Source organism: Ambystoma mexicanum, chromosome 3q, assembly GCF_040938575.1.
Source record: "Ambystoma mexicanum isolate Mex_15411 chromosome 3q, UKY_AmexF1_1, whole genome shotgun sequence".
In the NCBI taxonomy this organism is placed as follows: domain Eukaryota; kingdom Metazoa; phylum Chordata; class Amphibia; order Caudata; family Ambystomatidae; genus Ambystoma; species Ambystoma mexicanum.
In genome coordinates, this window is record NC_090926.1 from 1,201,625,724 (window position 1) to 1,201,647,963 (window position 22,240).

The window sequence follows — 22,240 nt, forward strand, 5'->3', positions numbered from 1 at the left end:
GTGCCTTTGTCTTCAGTTGGGCCGGGAACAGCAGACCGTATTTAACATTGAGTGATTGCAACTGTCGCTTGAGTTGATCGAAGGATTGCCTGGCTTTTTGTACTTCCCTTGTGTAATCGGGGAAGAAGGTTATTTTGGAGCCGTTGTAGGTCAGCATGTCTTTAGCGCATGCCCTCTGTAACAGTGCGTCCCGGTCTCTGTAATTGAGGAGTTTTGCAATTACAGTACGTGGCGGGGCACCATGTATTGGTCTGCCCGTTGGCATTCAGTGAGCTTGCTCTATAGAGAAAAATTTCAAGGAGGAGTCTGGTTCAAACATGTCCATGATCCATTGTTCCAGAAAGAGCTCCATACTCGGGCGTTCAGTGTTTTCCGACAAGCCCAGGATCATGACATTGTTATGTCTCGAGCGCCCTCGTCCCTCATCCACCCTGCCTTCCATTGTTTTTAGCTTCGCCTTAACGCCCTCCAGCTGCTGCTGCAAACCCCGTATCCCGTCCTCTCCATCTGAGATGCGTTGCTCCACCTCACCGGTCCAGGAGGCCAGTTTTTGCAAACTGCGACGAAGGAGCGAGACGTCCATACTTATACCATCCATATTCTGCTCCATGGAGGCACGTGAGTCTGCTATGGCTGCCATGACGTCCTTCAATGATAAAACGTTTTCGACAGTACTGGTGTGATTGTCTGGTTCGGGTTCCTCACGGCTCTGCGTAGGGTGCATCGTAAACTGGTCTATTCTGCTTTGCATGGAGTGTTTCTTTAGTTTGTCTTTGCCCATGGTATGTGCAAGTGTCATTCGCAGAGAATGTACAGCTCCGAGTCGCAGGCCCAGCGTTTGCTTATGTTTCTATCCGTGTGGTGGTGCTGGAGTGCAACACGTCGATTCACTAGATTGAGCCTTTGCCAGGTATCGGGATCTTTATATTTTGTCCCTCTGGGTGAGACAGTTTTATGCGTTGGCCTTTTTCAGGATCCGGCCTCGCCGTGCGCACTAGGCCCCTTCCAAAACAGGATTTCGCCACTCACTTCCCGTACTCTCTCTCACCCTTCGAAGACAGCCAGTGTCTCGCGTTGTGCTAGATAAGCATAGACGCCTGTGATCATATTTCTTGTTCACAGGTCTCGCCACTGCCACATTTATCTCCTCCCGTGCCGGCCCCACTGTTGCTCCGTTTTCAGATCATACAGGCTGTAAGAAAGGTCAGGGCGGCTCTGTCCGGGTCTCACTCCAGGAGTCCCTGCTCTAGTACTGTTCGGCTGGCTGGGCGGTCTCGATCAGGGACTAGACTTGCACCTCGCTCCTCGGCTCCACATCAACATCTCTGCATTTCGTTGTCTAACATCGTCACTCTGTAGCGAAGCATGCAGTGTTACCGAATGCCACCTTTGTGATGGATGGAAGATTTCGGCACACTAGTGCCACACACGCTCCACGGCGCACTCTGTGCTGCTGTGGGTTCCTGTACCTTACAGGTCTTGCTTACCTGTATCCGATCTCAGAGCTCCTAAGAGACCCAAGCGCTCAGATTCGGGCTTTTATAAGGAAAGTGTCATCTCCTCCTGGAGGCTCATAGTACTTGCTGCGTGTTGTTCATTAGGTCAATTTCCTGCCGCTAGTACTCCGTGCCTCGGTAGCAGTCCCTATCTATCCCCACCAGCTGTAGCTTCGCCGCTGTTGTGCTGTGCCTCATGTAAATGCAGGTTGTGTGCAGTTGGCCAGGTCTCTATGCCCACTCTCACTCCTCACCACCGCAAGTTTCCCGCTTGTAGGAGTAGCTCGTCTGTTCACTGATTGTTACTGACAGAGTGTTGCGCAAGCCCCTTCCAGGCCGGTATTGTCCAGGCTCTGCAGCAGATTCGGGGACTTATCAATCGTCCAATGGACAGTTGTTCGCCTGCCGCCCTCTGTACGTGGCTCCGGGCTCGGCACACCGGAGTAAGCGCTGGAGGACTGTGGTTGGGGCACCTCCGTTATTTCGCGACCTACGGCTTAGAAAGTCTGGTCGCCTTCCAACACTCCTAAGCCCTTTGCCTGCTCAGGATCCTGCAGGCCGGGCCGTTACCCTTGGGCCCGCCACCAATACCACCACACCCATGGGCACGAAAGCAGATGTGCTCTGCACATCCTCACCTTCGTGACGAGGGTGGCAGCAAGTGATGTCAACGCCGCTGTCCGGCGTCGGTCGTCTGTTTTGCCGTCTTCGGTACCACTGGGCCACTTGTCCTCAGGGCCCCCGCCTCTAGCTTCTCCGCACAGTCACCTCACCCCGTAGCGGAAGTACAGCTCGGAGGCTGCTCAGGGTTCGTGCAGGTCCCACAGTCCGATGGCAGTCCAACGGTAGGTCTCCGCCCCGCAGTGTATCAGCCGGCAGTGTCAGCCCTCTCTGCCCGAGTGTCGCGAACCACGGGCATAGGAATCACTCGGCTGCCATTTTCCATGCTACGCTCCACCTCGTCTTAATTTTCAAATCACCAGGAGTCGGCTTCTTGGGTTCCCTCGGCTGACAAATGACACAGGGTTGTGCCATAGGCGATCCTCTTTCAGCAGGGCTGCTTGTAAATCGGTTACCATATGGAATACAGGCTGGATGATGCAGGATCTTTTTGGCGGCTCAAAGAGCAGAATGGACTCACGTCTGCATCGCTTCACAGTTGGCCACGCCTCTGAAAGCATGGTATTTTTGACTGGAAATCTAAAATAGAAATCCAGTAAAAAAAAATACCACTCCTGACCCCTAGGCTCCACAGTGCCTCGGAAGGAGAGCTAATTTTGGCAGGTGGATAGGGGTATGGGGCAATAAAGGCATTTACCTTTGTTGTACAACCCTCTTTCCCCCCTCTATACACCACTTGCCAAAATCAGCTCAATGGACCAAAACAAACTAACACACACGCATACACATTCAACAGCAATCACTCTATCTTTCACACGAGCATCCATCACCATACACTCACTCATAACACAAGCATACACGCATCCATACACATGTTTAAATAAAAAAGAAAATGAACATAAAGGCTCCATACAAACATGCAGTTCCCAGCCAGCATTTCCAATGAGCTATGCAATGCTGGTGAAGCAAAACGCCCCAGCACTTGCATGGCTCAGTGAGCATGTGCGTTTGGAGAACTAAACTGAACTGACAAAGGGAAATCATGTTTCCCTTTGACAGTTAGGCCAGCCCAGGAATACTCTCTCGCTGGAAAAAGCAGCTGAGAGAGTGCTCATTGTTTCACTGGGCTGGCTCCTTAGCTCCTCCATAATGGGTGAGGGGACCACTGGTTGGGTTCCCCCTCGCCATTATGGATGAGCCGCCAGGCTCGGACTGGTCTATAGGGCAATAGGGCAATGCATGTACCAAAAATGCAAAATGCTAGTGTGAGCCAGTCAAAATGGGCCACTTTTTTGAACAATGTGGGGCATTTTGATGAGTTACTTCACTATGTAGTTGGTAATTTTGACCATTGTTGCTGAATACATATTCTTTAAATATCACAATTTACTTACATTATAACACAAAGCACTCCCTTGGTTACTATTCAAACAGTCTGCGACTAAAGGAATGACTATCCATTTACAACTGCGGGCCACTTTTTTATTGGTGCCGGAGACAGTTTCATGCTTCAGCCCGACCATGTGAGCCATCCCTACCCATTTCTTCCAATCCCAGTTTGAATACTGCTGCCCTAAAACGAGCTGTGCCCCAATGCACCCCTCCTTATGGGGCCAAGTATTGAGTTATACAGCAAAAATAGTAGCTATGTCGCACATAATACGACATGTAAGTCTGGCTGCGGTGGCTGAAGCATACACTGACCAAAACAACCGGTAGTGTCTGTTCCCTCAACTGCCATAGTTATACACAGGAGATGTGGTGACGGGCCCCGGGACTCAAAATACGGAAGCGCCTGCTACGAGTTGTTAAAAGTATTGGCTGTGGCTTCAACCTTGCCCTTTCGGTTAACTTTTACTAACCCGCAAGGGTCGGTTTAAGCACTGAAGCTGAGCAAGAACCAGGAATTTAGTTGTTTTAATGGTCATTCACATATCATGGGTATTTAAGGTGTATGAAGCCCTTCAGACAGTAAGCCTACCAGCCACGTTTGGTTTACTCCCTATATACAACCAAATACTCACACAAAAAATATATCAGGAGTAAATAGCCTCCTAACACACAATACAAAACAATAGACACGCCCCCAATTTCCACCACACAGCCTCGTGGATATGCCTCTCTCAGTGGCGTCAGCAAAGCAGTGGTACATCAAGGAGCCCAACTATTATTACTGCCTGATCTGAAGAGCAGGGCTTTAAGTGGGATGGGGCTAGTCGGGACGAGCTCCGTTAAGTCTGCATAAAGGGTTCCCGGGCCAGGGCCCACCCCTGCCTACCACCAGCCACACAGACACCTCAGGAAGCCCCCGTAGCAGATGCATGGGGAAACAAGCTGCCTGCAGATGTCATCGCTTCGGATTAGAAAAAAGAAAAGACATTTCCTTTTTATTTCTAAACCAAAGTACTGACACCTGCAAGCAGCAGGTGTAACCATGCAGTGTGGTCTGCCTGACGTCTATGTACTCAAATAGGATGAGGGCTGGACTGCCCAGCTCTACTTTTGTTTCCGAGTAAATAGTCATCACCCAGCATGAAGCCCCTTTGCTTTGTTTCAGAGTATGGAGACATCAGCAGCAGGCAACCTTTCATTGAAGGAGCCAGTGATTTGACCACTGCCTACAGCGCGGCTCCTTGAATAAAAGGGATGCCTGCTTCGTGCAAGCTGCAGCACTTTGGTGTCACCCCTTTTGTGCACCCAGCCCCTCCTTTTGTATAAAAGGAGGGGCTGGGTGCATCAAAGGTAATAATGCCAGTAGTACACCCCAGCTCTACTTCTTTTACTACCCCCTCTCCCCCTTGGGTGGAGGGCCCTCCATTAGTGGCCTAAGTACAATTGTACTTCGGCCACACCCCCAAACTAGAGACCCCTCCCTCGATTTCTAATCCCACTTAAATTACTGTTGAAGAGGGACTATAAGGCAAACATATACATTTTAATTTGCATGAATTATTAGGTGTAAAGGAGGATGGATTACAAAAGGATGTTTTAGAGTTTATAATATTGCAAGGGTGTGGAAGGAGGAGACTGACAAACGGGTGGTATTCTTTTGGCTGTAAACCTTTATTTTGTCAGGAAAATAAAGAGTAAACCTTAACTTTCCCTTTCTTCTAAAAGGGGTTTCCTGCTTCAACCAAATAGTAAGGATATGTCAGAATGTCCATTACTATAAGTCCACTGTCCTGTGTCAAAACCTATTTCCTTCCCTTACACTGATAACTAAACTAAAGGATTGGTGAGTCTTCTTGGTGCAGAAGAATGGCACCCTTCTTCTGGAGAGTAGACTATGGTGCCAGTCGTCTGGAAGGACTATTTCCTGAGGGAATGACTCTCTTCCCCAGGTCACAATTCCTTTCAAAGGCACAACACAAAGTTCCAGATTGAAAGTCTCAGTTCACTTACAAACCAATGATCCAACTCCATAACATCAACATTTCTTATTGCTCATTGTAGTTCTTCACCATGTGTGCCCTGGAGCATGTTTTCCTTCTCCATGTAGCTTTTCCCCAGTATTTTCACAGTGCCAAGGGAATGACTCCCTTCCCCAGGCCTTTCTCAGGCTTCTCACAATGTTTGCAATGCCAGGGGGAATGACTGCCTTCCGCTGGCCGTTCTCCAGCTTCTTGCAACACCAGGGGGAATGCCTCCCTCCCCTCAGAAACTACAAGCAACTGAGAAATGGTGAAACCAGAAGGAGCCTACCATTTTATCAAAATGATGGCCCTTCTCTGTTTACCGAGGCTGATTTAATAGCCTGCGACTAATAAGACTAATAAGTCACTAAGGTAAAACCACTGCCACCTGCCATTCAGGTAAACTTGCAATTGTAACAAATGTATTATTAGGTAATTAAGAAAGGGGATACATGAAATCCCCCCAGCACTCCACATAAGGTGGGGTGTACTGGCTCACTTATATAATGTAAAGGGGATGAAAATCCCTCTTTACTACTTGGGAACAGAAGTTCGCCCGAGTACATGTAAGAGAATTTAACAGGGGAGACCAAAGGGGCAACACAGCCCAAAAGTTATAGGAAACTATATCTCCAACCATACACTATGGAGAGACATAAAAAGGTTACCCATAAAAAGAGTAAAAGCCTAGGTGGGAGGAGAAAAAGATTCTCCTTCACCTAAGGACAAGGGAAAATAATCAGCAAGTCCAAACAAAAAGTTCTGGGGTTGACACGGGTCAGGAAGTTTTATCACAAATATGAAAAATATACCTAACAAGTATATATAACGCAGAATGCAGCTGTCAACCTGGAGCCAGTGTAATGAACCACGCAAAGAACCATTGGGGTCTCCTTTTCTTAGCACAATGATAAGAATGATCTCATTGTTTTGAACGCTCTAACAGCATTGAATGTAGTTTGTCATTTCATACCTCCATGCCCAAATATTGCACTATCTTCTCCTGTCATTTCATCCATCAATGCTCTCCTACAGTGCACACTTTTTTCCTGTCAATGCGCTCCTCTGTGCTCCGAGAATGAACTAGTTTCTGTCATTTCATACCTCAACGCTCCCCTGCAGTTCACACTTTTTTCCTCCATCATTGTGTACCTCGTTGCTCCAAAACTGCACTCTCATTCTCTTTCATTCTCTAACTCTGACCCACTGCAGTCCTCACTCTCTAAACCTGCCATTCTCTAACTCTAGGCAGAAAACAGTGATTTGGTAGACCTGGACCGGTATACAAACAACACATTCCCAAAGACATTAATTGACAAAAAAACCTGGGGTTGCAGAAGTGACACCACAGAAAGTGACATCATCATTCCATCTCCTGAAAACTGAGAACATCAGCCTTGACTTTGATGTGAGTTTTCAGATATAAAGGGTGTAATGTATGCACTGTAAAATGCATACGCCTTTTTGTAACGTTAGTGCACATTAATTATTTCTCCTGAAAACTGGCATCAAAGTCAGACCTGACTTCCATGTGAGTTTTCAGATGATGTAATGGCGTAATCCATGTCCTAGCATATCGTAGCAGCACATGTCATAGGATTGTGTGTCGTAGGCGCATGAGTGGTAGTTGTATGCCTCCTACACGTGTTAAAACTCACATTAAAGTCAAATCTAACTATGATGTGCATTTTCAATACGTACAAAAGGGGTTTATGACTTACAGTTCGTACTTGTATGAAATGTACATCTCCTGAAAGCCCATATCAAAGTCAGCCTTGACTTGAATGTGAGTTTTCAGGTGATTCAAATTGTGTAATATTCTGAACTGTAAAACTCATACGCCTCTATGTATAGTGTGTGCACATTCATTACATCTGAAAACTGACATCAAAGTCAGCCTTGACTTTCATGTGAGTTTTGAGATGTATGTACGAACTGTGAAACTCATACTCCTCTTTGTACCGTTCTTATTGAAGATGTCCATTCATTACTTCTGAAAACTGACATCAAAGTAAGCCCTGGATTAGATGTGAGTTTTCTGATGTAGAGTGTGTAATGTACGTTCTGTAAAACTCATACACCTCTTTGTACAGTTTTTTTTTCATATTAATTACATCTCCAGAAAACTGACATCAAAGTCAGTTTTCAGGAGATGTAAATGCATAATGTATGAATTGTGAAATGTATATGCCTCTTACTACAGTTTGTATGAAAGATGCACATTCATTCTCGGCATGCATGAAATATAGATAGATCTAAAAACACTAGCATTTCCAATTGGTCAAGTCGATTTTCACATTTGTTTTTCGGTGCACCAATTCCTGATAAAATCTAGGCGCATGCCAAAAATTGGGAAAAATGGAAGCAGGCAATGTTAAGATATTTGGGCAGACAAAATGTTTTTCTTTCTTTGGGAAACCCCACGTTAAAGGCTGTTCAAATAACGGTCCAACTAACACTTTTTTTAAACTAAGACGCCGTTCATGACAATATCGTGGAATGTTTCAGATTTGCTCATGCAAGGCTTCAAAAGTTATTAAGGAAAGTCATTTGTGCACCATGATCGTCCAAACTTTTCAAAATAAATTTGCCACCACATCTTAGGGTTTCAGCTTTCCAGTGACTGCCTTTCTTGGTTCTGTCTTGTGGGGCTAATGGTATGCACATATTCAGAGGGCTCAAGTCCCAAAAGAAAAGGGGGGGTGGACTTGGACTAACGCAATGGGAAGTGACGTCACAGGAAATGAATGTATCCTGAAGTTAAATATGCTAATTGCTTTCAGTTTGTCTTTGTCAACTAAAGAAAGTTCACAGGGCAATAAAAGCAGCTGTTAAGAGAACAGATTTCCCTATAATATTGCTGGCTAAGTATAAGGCGGGGGACAAAAGTCTGCCCTGGCCGTATCCATTGTGCAGCCAAATTCTCTGAGCTTGAGTTTTTAAGACAGCTTTCTCCTCCCAAATTAGCATCTCTTTGTAAAACTAATCATGCTTAAACAGTGTGATTATTTTTGCAAAGCACTGGCATGACAAAAAGGAGAATCAAGTGTTTTTAGTGAACAAAAATGGCTTGGTTTTATTGCTGGCTTGATCAAAAGGGCCAGAGATAGCCTGCAGGACTAGGTGGTTCTGAGGGCAGGAGTGGGCAGATCTAGGTAAATGGCCAAAGGAAGGTGCAATATGAGTAGGGGAGGAAATTGTAGTAGTTGATGGTATTTTATCAAGTGACTAGGCTCATTTACTTCTCTGGGGGATGTTTAAGGGCAATCAAATGAATCATTCCCCTGCCAATCCTTCTGCACTTGCCGAAAGGCCCTACACCCCACTGCACCTGTAATAAAACCTTGAGACCTTCTCTTTGCACTTCACTAGTCTCTACTGACTGGGTGCACTTGGTCCCCTGCCCCTCCATTTCCCTCCTGCCCTGCACTTGCACAATCTGTGTACAGGCGCTATATAAATAAACATGACCTATCTACCTATCATGTCATCGTAACACCACTGCGGTTTCTGTTGAAAGTATTGTCCTCTGGTATGTTAATGCAGTTGAAACAAAATACTGCAACTCCCAGAATGCATTGATCCGTTACACGAATGCCCATGACTGGAAACACGTGCTCAGGTGACATAGGGACACCTTACCAAACTATGCTCTTTTCGGGGAGGTAAAAACAGTTTAAGTAACATGGAAAAAAGCAATATGTGTACACATTATGTTTGTTGCTACCCTTTAAGTTTTAGCAAAGAGGTCAGAAGTTGGAAAAATTGATGGTTGAAGGCTGAGGGGATTGAAATTAAGGGGATTACTTGTTTTATTTGGTGTAGTGTGGTGTGTGTTGTATTTACTGTGGAACAATATATATAAGCAAAGGTAGAGAACAACTATTGTAAGCAGGGAAGGAATTAGGCCTGAACAACACAGAGCTGTGCTCTGGTAAAAACTGTCTTTCCGCAGTGCCTTGTCCGTGCCCAACCCCCACCCCTCGATGTGTGCAGTAAGCATGATATGCAGCGACTTTAAAAACTGCATTTGAAAGTCGTCCTTTGGTGACCAGGACAGGTCAAACTCAAATAAGAAAACGGTCCAAAGCTGTATACATGTCTCATGCTTTGCACCCATTTTCTGTATGGTGGCTATCCTGGCTGATGAATTGAGCACCATACCCAGTGTGCCTTACATGCTCATAAGGAATGCACTTTTGAATTACTATCACATACATGTTTGATAAATTGGTGGTCATTCTTATGTTCCCAAAATGTACTTTATTTTTATACAAAGCAGCCAGACTCCTATATTCAGGGTGCCCACATTATTTGACACCTAGCTCTGGCCCTCAGCAGCACCCACACCACTTGCAATCTGGCCATCCCCAGCAACCTAGCCCCTCTCGCACTTGTGAAAGTTGAGGGTGCACCCGCAGTAATTTTTGTCCATTTCAGCACTGATTGTAACAACAATTCATGACCAAGCCAACCGTTTTGTAGAGCGGTCTTTCTCGCTACTGTAAGTATTGAGATCACATGCCATGTACAATTATGATTTGGTGATTTTTATAGCGCTTCATGTAGATGGACCACATCTAAAATCTTTTTGAATCAGTATCATCATTACCCACTAATGGTACTCGATTCATTGCCCTCAGAATGAAGAATGGCCTAGTTGGTGGCATCAAGATTTCAAACATGTTGCATGGCATTGTTTCACCTCTACTAGACACTGACAACCTATACTCATGGACGCTGGGGGGAGGGGGGGGGGTATTTTACTCTCCACCCATAAACATTTGCCTCTCAGTCCCTGAGAACAGTAATCATGAACACCTTGAAAAAACAGCCCAGTTTCTTATAATGTTGTCAGCAAAGTAAAAAATGTGCACACCTTTTAAAACTAAAAAAATGTACTTCCATTTTTTCTGTAGAGTGTACTTTTAAGGGATTTCCCAGGGTCCTTGCTCGGGCCCTCACGTGGTCTTGTGGGGGAGTGTCTACCCCTGCTTCTAATGACTATGGTTCAAATCCCCTCATGCGTCACAGTTTAAAATGAATACCTATAGGTGTGGTTTACTCTGCTTTCATTTCTTTGGTGAGGGGCAGGGAATATGCTTGGAGATTAATGAAGTTCAAGGTGGGGCTCATTTTATGCACTCTCAATGACTAACCCAGGGAAATCAGCACCCATTGAAGTTTGCATTAGGAACATCTCCTTTGTCCCCTCACTCCACTTATCCCTACTTTCGCCCACGATACCTCTCGACATTTTCCCCCTAAGACTCGTGGCGGTCTGCATAAGTGCTACACAAGCACCCAAAAGCCAAAACAGAATAACATGAACACAATACACGATTCTTGTCTCGCTCTTTGCAAATCTCACCTGCGAGCGGGTTGTCGGCCAGTATGTCATCCTCTTCGTTATTCTTTTATTTTTGACACTGTATGGATAATAGCGTCTCGTTGCAGTGTCACCGAAAAAGAAAGTGCGAGTGCGTGGCGGTGAGAGACGTGGTGAACTTTTTGACAGGATGCTGCGTTTGCATGGCGCGGTGTCTGGGCAGGAATGTGACGAAAGCCACCACAAGCCCGTCACGGGGGTGCCCCATCACCTCGCAGACGCGGGGGCTCCGCGTGCTCAGAACGGGACGCCTGCGGGGGCAGGACATCCTGGGGACCCCCACCGACGCGTGGGGCACGACCAAATTCCAGATTCTCGTGTGAAGATTACAATCACCACCCATTCATATTTCCATCTTCCGCAGTGCCCTGGCAGGTGCCGGTGATTCGCGGCAGAGAAAAAAACACCCAAACCCTTTTCACGTAAAAGCAAAAGGGCTTCAAAGTGCTGTCACCTTGAGGGGGAAAAACCGGCGACTTCTGCGACGAGGCCTGGGCATGTTTCCCTTCCCTCCTCCCTTGCCTTTTGAGCTGCGTCACAGGCATGTCGCTCATCCAGTCTGGCCCAAAGGAGAGTGTGGAGTACAGCGAAGGGGCTCTGACTGAGGTATGTCCATTAAAAAAAGAGCACAGAAGGAAGCAAAATAAACCGGCTGAGTAATAGGCGCCTGTCACCGGCGCAGGACGCCCCCTTCATGGTAAAGAGAAGCGCCTACTCTGTCGAAACTTTGCTCGTGAGGGGGTAAGGCGTGCGGCCGAATAAGGAGGCCATTGTTGAAGAGAGGACTGGAAGGTGAACTTTAACATGTCATTCTAAACGGTTGGACGCCAGAAAACGAGTTAAAATAACTGTCAGAAATTGGTTCGGTGTCATATGTTGTCCCAAAAAAAATACCTAGAAACACCATCGACGCATTCATGCTTCAGGACATGTTCGGATTATTAAAAAAGGGAGCTAGTTCTTTGAGGCTCCAAAAAAGAGAGGTTGTCTCATAGCCGTTCGCTGTGAAAACGGCTGTCGCTGTGTGGTGGCGCTGATTCTTCAGGGCGGATTCCTCCCATGCAAGCTTGACCTTGTAGGGTCTATGTCCGGCCCTAGCCTTGCCCTGGGCAACCACCTCTCACCAGGAATGTTGACTCCAATTGGGTGAAGGATCCGTTCCCAAACTTCAGTTGTTGTAGAAATTGAGAAATCTTAGGGAGTAAGGCTTAAGACTCATTTTAAGGTGGGGTTTGCAATAACCCATACAACACTATTGTGAATTACAAAAATTCGATACACTCAAGCAACTGTTTGGTATGGAATAAATCAACGAAAAAAGCTGCTGTTCGCAATTATTTATTGTGAAAAACTATCGAATTAATCAACCCTACAAAAATCGCAATTCCTAATTTGTTAATTTCTTTAACCGTAACCGGTAATGCAACCAAATATTATATGTATTCACATTTTATTACATCGGATTGCATAATCCTACAAACATAACATTGTTTTGGGGTGTTTTACTCCATTCCACAGAAATGCTTGAGTGTTTAGGGATTAAGAATGTCAGTGTTACTACGCAAGTAAAAACACCTGACACCTGTGGTTAGCACAGTTGGTTCCTCAGGTCGGTGCCAGGTAGTTACCAAACTATTACACATAACACCTACAAAAAAAGGAGGGCTGGTATTGTTGGACCACTGAAAGCGTTCATAAGGCCACATCACCAGCAGTCAGAGAAGGCCCTCTACCGCACTGCTGCTCAACCGTTTGGTTCACCCAACTATTTTATTTATCTGTTGTTTTCCAAAACTGACATTCTGCTCTTTGGATCACAGGAGTAATCGCCCTCCCATGTATTGTTTGGTCTTCCTGAGCCCAGTGAGCAACCAAGCCCATAAAACATGCAACCTTGGAGTCCTAGTTAATACCTAATCCCCTGCACTGTCGTGAGTGGGGGTTTAGATTCTATTAAAGACAAGGAGGTGAGTATTATGCAAAACTATCTTTACTAACCAATAGCAGCAAAGAAAACTTTTCTAAAATCAATAACTTTTCTTTTTAACCAAAAAAACACAGAAACTCATAAGCACACCAAGTGCAGGAACCCAGTCCAAGATGCGACTCAGAACTAGCCCATGTAACCAATCAGGATGGACCCATCCCCATAAATGTCCCTTTACTCTAAGCACAACTCCTCTTCTGAAGCTGCAACTTGACGCCATAGTAAGCGAAACAAAAAGGTCCACAGTCCAAACGAAGAACAGCTCAGCCAGTCGGCTCAAGGTGCAGACTCCAGGGATCTTTTACCAGTTCACCTTCCTCAAGCTCATCAACCCGAAGCTGAAAATGAGACAAATTTTAGCAATGGGTGGGTGGGTGGGATAATACTCGTCTCCTTGTCTTTAAAAGAATCTAAACCACCACTCACAATAGTGCGGGGGTCAGGTATTCTATGGCATGACAAGGAGGCTCATATTGTGCAAGTTCAAAGCCCTTGCATCACATTGAAAACCACATGATCAATACGCTTATGATAGAAAGTTTTAAAGGGAGATTCCCTGGCCCAGTCAGCTGCTTTTAAGATCTGCTCCAAACCTCCCCCAAGGAAAGCCGCTTTTGAGGCCATAGCACCTCTTACCGAATGTGCTCCAAACGAAGAGATGTCAATCCCAGCCTCTTCCATAACCCATTTAACCCATCTAGCCAAAGTAGCTGCCGTATTTTTTTTTTGAGGACACTGCCTTATTTATTTTTAAAAGTATTTTATTGGCATTTTCTTTATTTACATTTACGCAACAATCGGCTATCGAGCTTTTGCCGATATAGGGAAGGGGAAGGGGAAAAATACAAACTCAAATAACAAACAAGTTAAATTAAACAACTAGTCTTCTTGCCACATCTCAAGAGTTCTCCGGGTGTCATGAGGGCGGAGGAGTACCACGTTCGTTGGTGCAGGGGGTATTGTCATTGGGCGTTTGTTTATAGGTGCAGTTCAATGCCATCTTGTTGGTCAGGGGATAATTCAAGGGGGTTTGTCGTCTGACGGGTGAAACATATCTTGTATCAGTGCCTTCCAGGCTTCGTAGGTTGGGCTGGCCTCACCTCCCGCTCAGTCTATTCCCTCTCCCCATACCCTCGTCTCGGCCGCTGTCCAGTGTTCTAGTTCTCTGTACCATTTCTCAAAGTGAGGGCCATTGGGAGACTTCCATGCCATGGCTATAGCTCTTTTGGCCAGGTAGCTGAGGACACTGCCTTGTAGGGTTTACGGTAGGAAATAAGCAGCTGAGAGGTACCTGGGGGGCAAAGCCCTACTGTTTTTAATTCAAAACACTTCAAACACTGTACCACACATAATTTATTACTCTCGGGAAACGCAGGATAAGAAACAGAAGAAATCATACATTTAGTTCTCTTGCTCACAAAGAAAGTCACCCCCTGGGGAGAGAAGTTGTTGCAGGGATAATTCGTGATTATGAAGCCAAGCGAGAAATAAATTCAGCACTTTATTAACATCCCACAGAACTGAATACCAGGTTTTAGAAGGAACTTTAACTTTGATGGACTTAAGGGCTTTCTTTACCAGGAAATGCTTCCCAACCGGTCCCCTCTTAATCAAAACATGGCAGGCCGACATTGAACCCATTAATTGTTCTATAAGCTTGGCCCTCTTTGAACGATTCAACTAAAAAAATTACTATGTCTACTGGAGGAGCAGAAATGGGATTGAGGTGCCTAGCCACACACCAGCTAACCCAGTGACCCCATGCTGAGGAGTACCCCGCCTTGGTGGAGGATGCCCAGGAGTCTTTGATGACATTAATAGAGTCCTGCGAAAGGCCTCGTAAGCACCAGGAAGAGCTGAAATCTTCCAGGCCATAAGGGAGAGATGCCCTTGAAGGACCAAGTCATTTGGGAGACCCGCCAGGTCAGTGAGGAGCCGGGGGTTGAGAGGGAGAAGACGAGGAAAATCTACCGCCAACTCCAGGAGAGCAGGAAACCACACTTTAGAGGGCCAAAACGGGCTCACTATTACCCGGGTAGCGAACTGCCTGCGCAGCTGCACCGGGGTCCTGGCTACCATGGTGAATGGGGGAAAATCATAGGGTAGAGGGCCCGACTAGTCCTGGAGAAACGCATCTGTTGCCAGTGCTAGGGGGTCCGGTCTCCAACTGTAAAAACGAGGAACCTGGCAGTTGAGACGGGAAGCAAAGAGTTCTATCCGAATGGGACCCCAAAGAGACTGAATCAAGGCAAAATGCTCCTCGTTCAGCTTCCAGTCGCTCCTGTCCTAAAGGTAACAGAATTCCAGTCCACCACCATATTGCTGGCTCCCAGCAGACACTCTGCTTGTAACAGAATGTTCCTATCCAGGCAATAATGCCATCCGAAGGAGGACACAGCAGTTCCCTTGGTCTTTGAGAAGACTCTTGACCGCGAAGGAACCCGCCAGAAACTCCAGACCATTTATATGAAGTAATTTCTCTTGATCTGACCATTTCCCTCCAGTGGAAGTCTGTCCTATCCTGGCTCCCCAACCGGCCCTGCTGGTATCGGACTCGAGAACCACATCTGGGGATGGCCCAAAGATTGCTCTGCCATTCCAGGCGTCCATATGCTTGAGCCACCATAGAAGCTCCAACCTGGCTTCGGGACACAACACTACCCTTTGACAATATGACAGACTTTTGCGCAGATGCGTCGCCTTGAGGCATTGAAGCGCTCTGTAATGTAGAGGCGCCGGAAATATAACCTGAATGGAGGCGGACAACATTCCCACGACCATCGCTAACTGGCAGAGAGACACAATCCCTTTCCGTAGGATAAAGCAAATTTCCTTCCTAATTCTTGAGAGCCTGGAGTCTGGAAGAAGAAGGATTCATTGCTTTGAAGCTATACTGAAGCCCAGAAATTGGATACATTGAGTAGGATAGAATATGGACTTCTTGACATTTAGTACAAACCTTAGGCCCCGTAGAAGAGAGATCGTTAGATCCAAGTGACTTTGCAGAACCTGGAGATCCTGTGCCAGGAGAAGCATGTGGTCTAGATAAATTATACTCCTGACCCCTTAAGACCTGAAGAAAGCCATCACCGGCTTCATTAGCTTGGTGAAACACCACAGGGCTGAAGACAGGCCGAACGGGAGAGAGGCAAACTGCCAAAGGCGACCCCCCCAAGAGAATTGGAGAAACTCTTGATAAGGGGGAAAGGCAGGAACCACCAGTTATGCATCGTTGAGGTCCAACTTGACCATCCAATCCCCTGGGAGAAGTGTATCTCGTTGAAGGTGAATGCCCTCCATTTTGAAATGATGGTAAACTACAAATGATTTGAGGGCTCTGAGATTTATCACAGGGGGAAACCCCTCTTTGGGCTTTGGAACCAGAAAAATTGTGCTGAGAAACTGGGAAGCCCTGAAGGTGGCCTGAACCACCGCACCCTTGAAAATGAGATCTCGAATCTCCGCGTCCACCAGCTTCTGCTCCTCTTGATCGAACACAAGAGGAGGAGGATGAGATAGCTGACACGGGGGGAGTAGAACTCTATCTGAAACTCCTGAACCGTCTGTAACACCCATGGATCCGAGGTGAGCCCCTTCCACCGATGAAGAAATCATGCCAACATGCCCCCCAAACCTCTGTGGGAAGAAACATTTACGAGACGAGACAATACCTGGAGCCAATCTCGCTCTGTTTGCACCTCTGCCATTTCGACCTCTCCACTGAGTTCCTCTCTGGGGATAGAAGGGCGTCTGGGAGCCTCGAGCAGAGGAAGAGTGATGAGCCCCCCGGGAGGCATACTGTTGTGGGCGGGTAGAGCCCCTGAAAGAGGAACTGCCAGAAGAGCGGGCTCTTCCTCGTTGGGCCTTGTCATAAATTCTAGGGGCAAACACCTTCCTAATGTTTGCCTGGGCCTTGTCTAGTGTGGTAATGGTGTGGACATATGCCGAGAGGTCCTTAATGAACTTATCACCAAATAGATTCCCCTGTGCTTTGGGGCCAGCCTCCCCTTCAGCCATTTCTTGCAGGTTAGGGTCTATGTGCCTAAGGAGAGCTTTGTGCCTTTCTCTGGATATGCTGGAATTGGTAAAAGGAACACTGCAACCATCCCCTGAGCGCCTGGACATTACTCTGCAAATCATTAAGTGCGGCCTCCTCCGCCAACTTGAAGATCTGGGTTAATGGTCCTAACATGTCCAGCAACTTGTCTTGATAGCCCCGGAGTGCCACGTCAACCCCCTTTTTTGGGTCCTTTCCCTTCTGGGACAAGAAAGCCACCATAGATTGATCAATCGCTGGAGTCATCGCCACCTTATCGGGAATAACAGGGCGGGGACATTCAGACCTTAACTTATTCTTGTCCTCGCTTGGAAGAGGCTTCCTGACCCAATGATGGATGAACGAGGAAACCGCCTACAAAGGGCGCCATTCCGCCGATCTAGGGTGTTGGATGAGAGAGGGGTTGAAAAATGGGACCCCGCTGTCATCCAACAATTGCCCCTCAGTTGCCTGGGATAACCCAACAGATGAGACCTTCCTTTTATGCCTCTTAGGCGGGGAATCCGAATCCTCGGAAGAATCAGCGGAAGATAAAGGAGTAGAGGTAACCCTGATTGGGGCTGAGGACTGAACAATATCCTCCCCAAACTTACGCTTCAAGGGCCTAACCGGAGAATTGGGAGACGTAGGAGAACTCTGAATAGGGCTTAGTTGCCCTTGCAAATGTTTATATTTGGCTGTGCACTTTCTGGGCTCTGTAGAAGGACCCTCATCAGGATTGGGATGAAGTCGGCAATCTTATTGATGAACCTATCAAATTCCGAGGCCAAAGTTGGATTTAAACTTAATTGGGCAGAGTCCATGGAATCCCTTATAGCCGTGGAGACAGACAGGGGTGAAACCAGGGAAGCCTTTCACAAACCCCCAATTCCATAGCCCTCATTAGGCCTATCAGTATTCTTCGAAGCAGCCATAACCTGGGTGCTGGCATCCACTGAAGGGACCCCATCTGCCCCATTAGTTGACTGCATAGTTGTAAATAATGAACAATTTAATATGGTAATATGAACAACACCCAACTGTCACTGACAACCCAGGAGGCCAAGCAGACCCCCTAATTCTCCACCTGAGCTCTGTGGAAAATAATATATATACAAATATATAAAAACAGCCCAGGGTGAACCCAGAAGCCAAGCAGGCAATGTTCTAAAATAGGACCAATTAAACTTTAACACGCGTGAGCAACGTGAAAATAAAGTGAAAACTTATTTCAGACTGAGGCAGTCACTTATACTGAACGCCGAGCAGACAAACACTTTCAGTCACCAAACACCTCCACACGAGAGGCGTGATCGAGTTGTAAAACGCTCAATCTGCTCCCAAGCAGACGAGCGCTCTCATTGTGTAACATCACAGCGCCGAGCAGGCGAAATGGGAAAGGCGGGGAAAGGGCTTGCGCACGTAGCGCTGCAGCTGAAATTAAAGTTGCTGAGCAGGCAAACAGTAAAACCCCCAAGGGGAAACAGGGGGCGGGGAGGAGAGAAGAGAGGGCCGAACCTGGGCTTATCCGAGGCAAAGTTAACGCCTCACGCAGAGCGACCGGAATAACAAATAAAAGTTCCACACAATGTTCCAAGAAGCAAACATTGCTTCAAAAGAATACAGATACAAATGAACACAGATACAACGTATCAAATAACACCTCACAGAAAGTAAGGACTAGCATGTAACAATAGGACTTATCTCATTGCGTCAGCAGCAAAGAAAGAGGAGTTGTGCTTAGAGGAAGGGACATTTATGGGGGTGGGTCCATCCTGATTGGTTACATGGGCTAGTTCTGAGCCCCATCTTGGACTGGGTTCCTGCACTAGGTGTGCTTATGAGTTTCTGTGTTTTTTCTGTTAAAAAGAAAAGTTATTGATTTTACAAAAGTTTTCTTTGCTGCTATTGGTCAGTAGTAAAGATTGTTTTGCATAATATGAGCCTCCTTGTCATGCCATAGAACTAAATCTCTCCTCACATTACAAATGCTTCCTGCTAAAAAGAAGGCGTTCCAAGAACTACGTCTGCTGAAAGAGCTCCTACCCACTCCTTAATCCCAGTAGACTATTTATTTAGTTCTTGCTTCTACTATTGTAATTTCTTGTACGCTGGACTCCCTGCACAGCAGATGACCCAGAGATTATTTTCCAGATTTTTTTAGATACATCATTCTGTATCTCTCATTCTTTAACCTTTTCTATCAAACGCAAAGATTAAGATACAGGAATGGCACTATGGACTTTAAAGATGTATGTCTTCACATCCCCACAGAGAATGCTGATCAGCATTTTGGGAAAGTCTCTTTTGATATGATATGGTATGATATGATGATATGATATGGCATTTATAACACGCCTGTACACAAACAGTCCCAATACAGGGTTCTGCTATTTGGGATCAGTACGACAAGTAAGCTCTTTATTTAAATGTATTTATTGTTGATATATAATGCAGCTGCTGCGACATAAATCGCTTCGTGGGCACTCCAAGGATAAATGGTAGACGAGACAAGATCGTTCATAGTCTTTAGAAGATTCAGATCTGGTAGTATTGGTGGGGTCGGGAACAAGGAAAAGAGCAATGACATGTAATCAATATTCCAATTGCGGAGTAGAAAGCAAGGTGTTAGTTCAGTAGGAATCAGAAAGTGCCTGAGGAAACGGGTCACCTGAATTCCTGAGAGTGGCGCTGGCAGGAAATACAAGGAGTACAAGGAGGTCATCTCCGCTGTCGAAACTCCAAACAGACGAGGATGATGAGGAGGCAAAAAGGTAAGGAAGTTCTGTTTCTGGCCAGAGGTAAGGGTAAGAAGAATGCCATGACCATGTCAATGAGGGACAGCAGCTCACCAAAGGTCACCAGGGAACATCAGACAGGTTTGGTGACAACATGTTTGCAAAGTCAAGCTTTTAATCGTTTGCAGATTCTGATGTGTTTTTCTTCACTCTGCAAGTGGAGAAGGAGATCATTCCAGAGAGTTGCACCATTGTGGGCCAAGGTTCTTTCCCCTATTTTATTCTTATTGAAGGTTATGTGCGTTATCTTTATAGAACAAGCTGATCTAAGCATGCCTTTGCCCCCAGAAGGTCCAGGGAGTGCAGAAAAATGTTTTGAAAGAGATATGTCAGCTGACCAGTAGGCAGTGATGGGATTATAAGGCGGGTGAGACGTTGCTCTGTTATTATAACCCCAGAATCATCCAGGCAGAGTTGTTCTAGGTGAGTGGAACAAGATGGATCTTGGGATTAGGGCAGATACAGGTAAAGGCTTTAACAGTAACTAAGGCAAGCCAAACCAGGACCATGGCCCTGGCGACTTCCTGTTTGTGAGACATGTGAAGGTACGGTACTGTATACTTGAGAAAGTGGCGTTGGAAGTGTTATTCTTTTCGTGAGGGCTTGGATTTATCTGGAGAAGTAGAAATTGACTTTGAAGCTATTCCCTCGGCTTCTGGCATGGCTGATAGGAGGCAAGCGAACCCCTATGGGGGAACCCAGCAAAATGGGAAGAGTTTGGGGATTTTAGTACCCAAAAATAGGACGTTAGATTTGTCAGTAATGATAGTTCTCAATTATCCATTCCTGGATAGGCAGATAGGGATACCAAGAGGTGTGTTGCAGTGCCTCTCCAGTTTGAAGTAAATCTGGGTTTCATATGCACACATTGGTACAGCATAAGAGAGGGGTCAGATAAGGTCAACCACAGGTTTCATTGGTATTTTGAATAACTAGGGTGAGATTACTGAGTCTTGGGGGGTGCCACAGTTGATGGGGGTGGCAGTGGAGGTAAAGTCTGCTTGTACCTGTGCGTGTGCTCACCTGGGCCTTTTAACATTTTTAGTTAAATGGAATAATGGTAGACCAACATCAGGAAATTGTGTGGGTCTAAACGACACACATTTTCCTATGCTCACACCATGACAAACACCTAGACCTGTGTACTCTGGGTGGACATAACCTACTGGCACAGTCCACACTATCATATTTAGTTGCAATGTGACAGCCAGGAGTGCATCATGCCATCTCCAGTAAGGCGGAGTGCCACCCTACCCCCTCCCATGGCTAGTCTGATTAACTAACAAAGGCTCATGGATCCGCCCTACTCCCTTGCTAGGCCCTGTAGCTGGTGGCAGCGATTAACATACTAATAGGGTGTACTTTAAATTAGCCCACATGGGGCCTGGCTGGAGAGGGTAACAAAGGAGACAGGAAATTCAACAACCTTTCATATGTTACTGTGTCAACCTGAAGCTAGCTCCCTCAGTATCAATGACAGTGGACTGTCATGTCTTGGGCTCATGTTTACAGTAGACCCCATTCATAAGGTACGATAATGTGGTTTGCAGGAGCCTGAGAGTCTTGTCTTGCCATAGATTCAAGGGAGACCTGTAGTTTTAATCAGGAACCACAGACAGAGCTATTAACCAGAGAGACACTTTGATCAAGGATAGACAGGATGATGGGTGGGACTTAGTATCACAAGTTTTCACCCTTTACCTTGCCTGTTGCAGAGCACTCTGGTTATGACCTCCCGCATGCCATAGATTGTTGGTAGGGACCCCAGGATTGGCTCATTAAGGTAGGCTTAGCCTACACCAATCTCTACAGCCCAATTGGCTTTAAAAGAGGGCTGAGCCCCTCTTTTGGCAGAAAATCTGAAGACTTCATAAGAAGAAAGAAGAACTCATCCTTTAACCCTGGCTGAAGGTACAGTCTGCCTTATGAAGGAAGGTCAGGACATCCAAAGAAGGAAACAAGATCCCCCCCCCTTAACTTCTCCCAGAACAGAGGGAGATAAGAACTCAGACGACCCTTCAGCGCTCAAGAACCGGTACCCAGCCAGCACACAGTGTGCCCTGCTAGGCTCTGCAGCAAGCTCCATGGACAAGGAGTGCCAGAAGGTCTCTGAACCTACAACCAAGGACAAGGCAGCTGCCTACAACACACTCCTCAGCGTTGGGTTGCCCACCTTAAAGAATGACACAAGCCCATTGAAGAAGTTAGGTGAAGTGCCTCGATAAGCATCTACCAGAATGTGCCTTAAAGGACATTGTCGAGCCAGTCGAGTTCATCGAGCTGCAACTGACTGCTATGCTGACTGCTGTCAAGCTGCAGTCACTTAAAGCCATCCGAGACGTCTCGACCAGTACTTCAGAACTGCCAATCAGCAGTGAGACGATTACTGACCCTGAGCCACCGTGTAGGCCAGCCTGCAGCCATTTGTCCAGCTTCGCTTGCGGAACACCGCCCGATAACCGCAGCTGACTCCTGTCTTGAACTCTGTCACGGAAGCCTG

The 22,240-nt window shown here is 46.4% G+C and overlaps 1 protein-coding gene across 3 annotated transcripts in view; it reads right to left on the reverse strand.

The window, feature by feature from the left end:
- The window catches only part of LOC138447749 (sphingosine 1-phosphate receptor 2-like), a 474,685-nt gene that overhangs the window by 60,539 nt on the left and 391,906 nt on the right, over positions 1–22,240 (reverse strand). The window contains exon 1 of one of the 3 annotated variants that reach the window (XM_069604061.1): positions 10,902–11,478. The exons of the other annotated variants lie outside the window; for them this stretch is intronic. The gene's annotated coding sequence lies outside the window, so the exon portion shown is untranslated. Of the gene's footprint in view, positions 1–10,901; positions 11,479–22,240 lie in introns of those variants that run through there. 3 annotated transcript variants of the gene reach the window in all.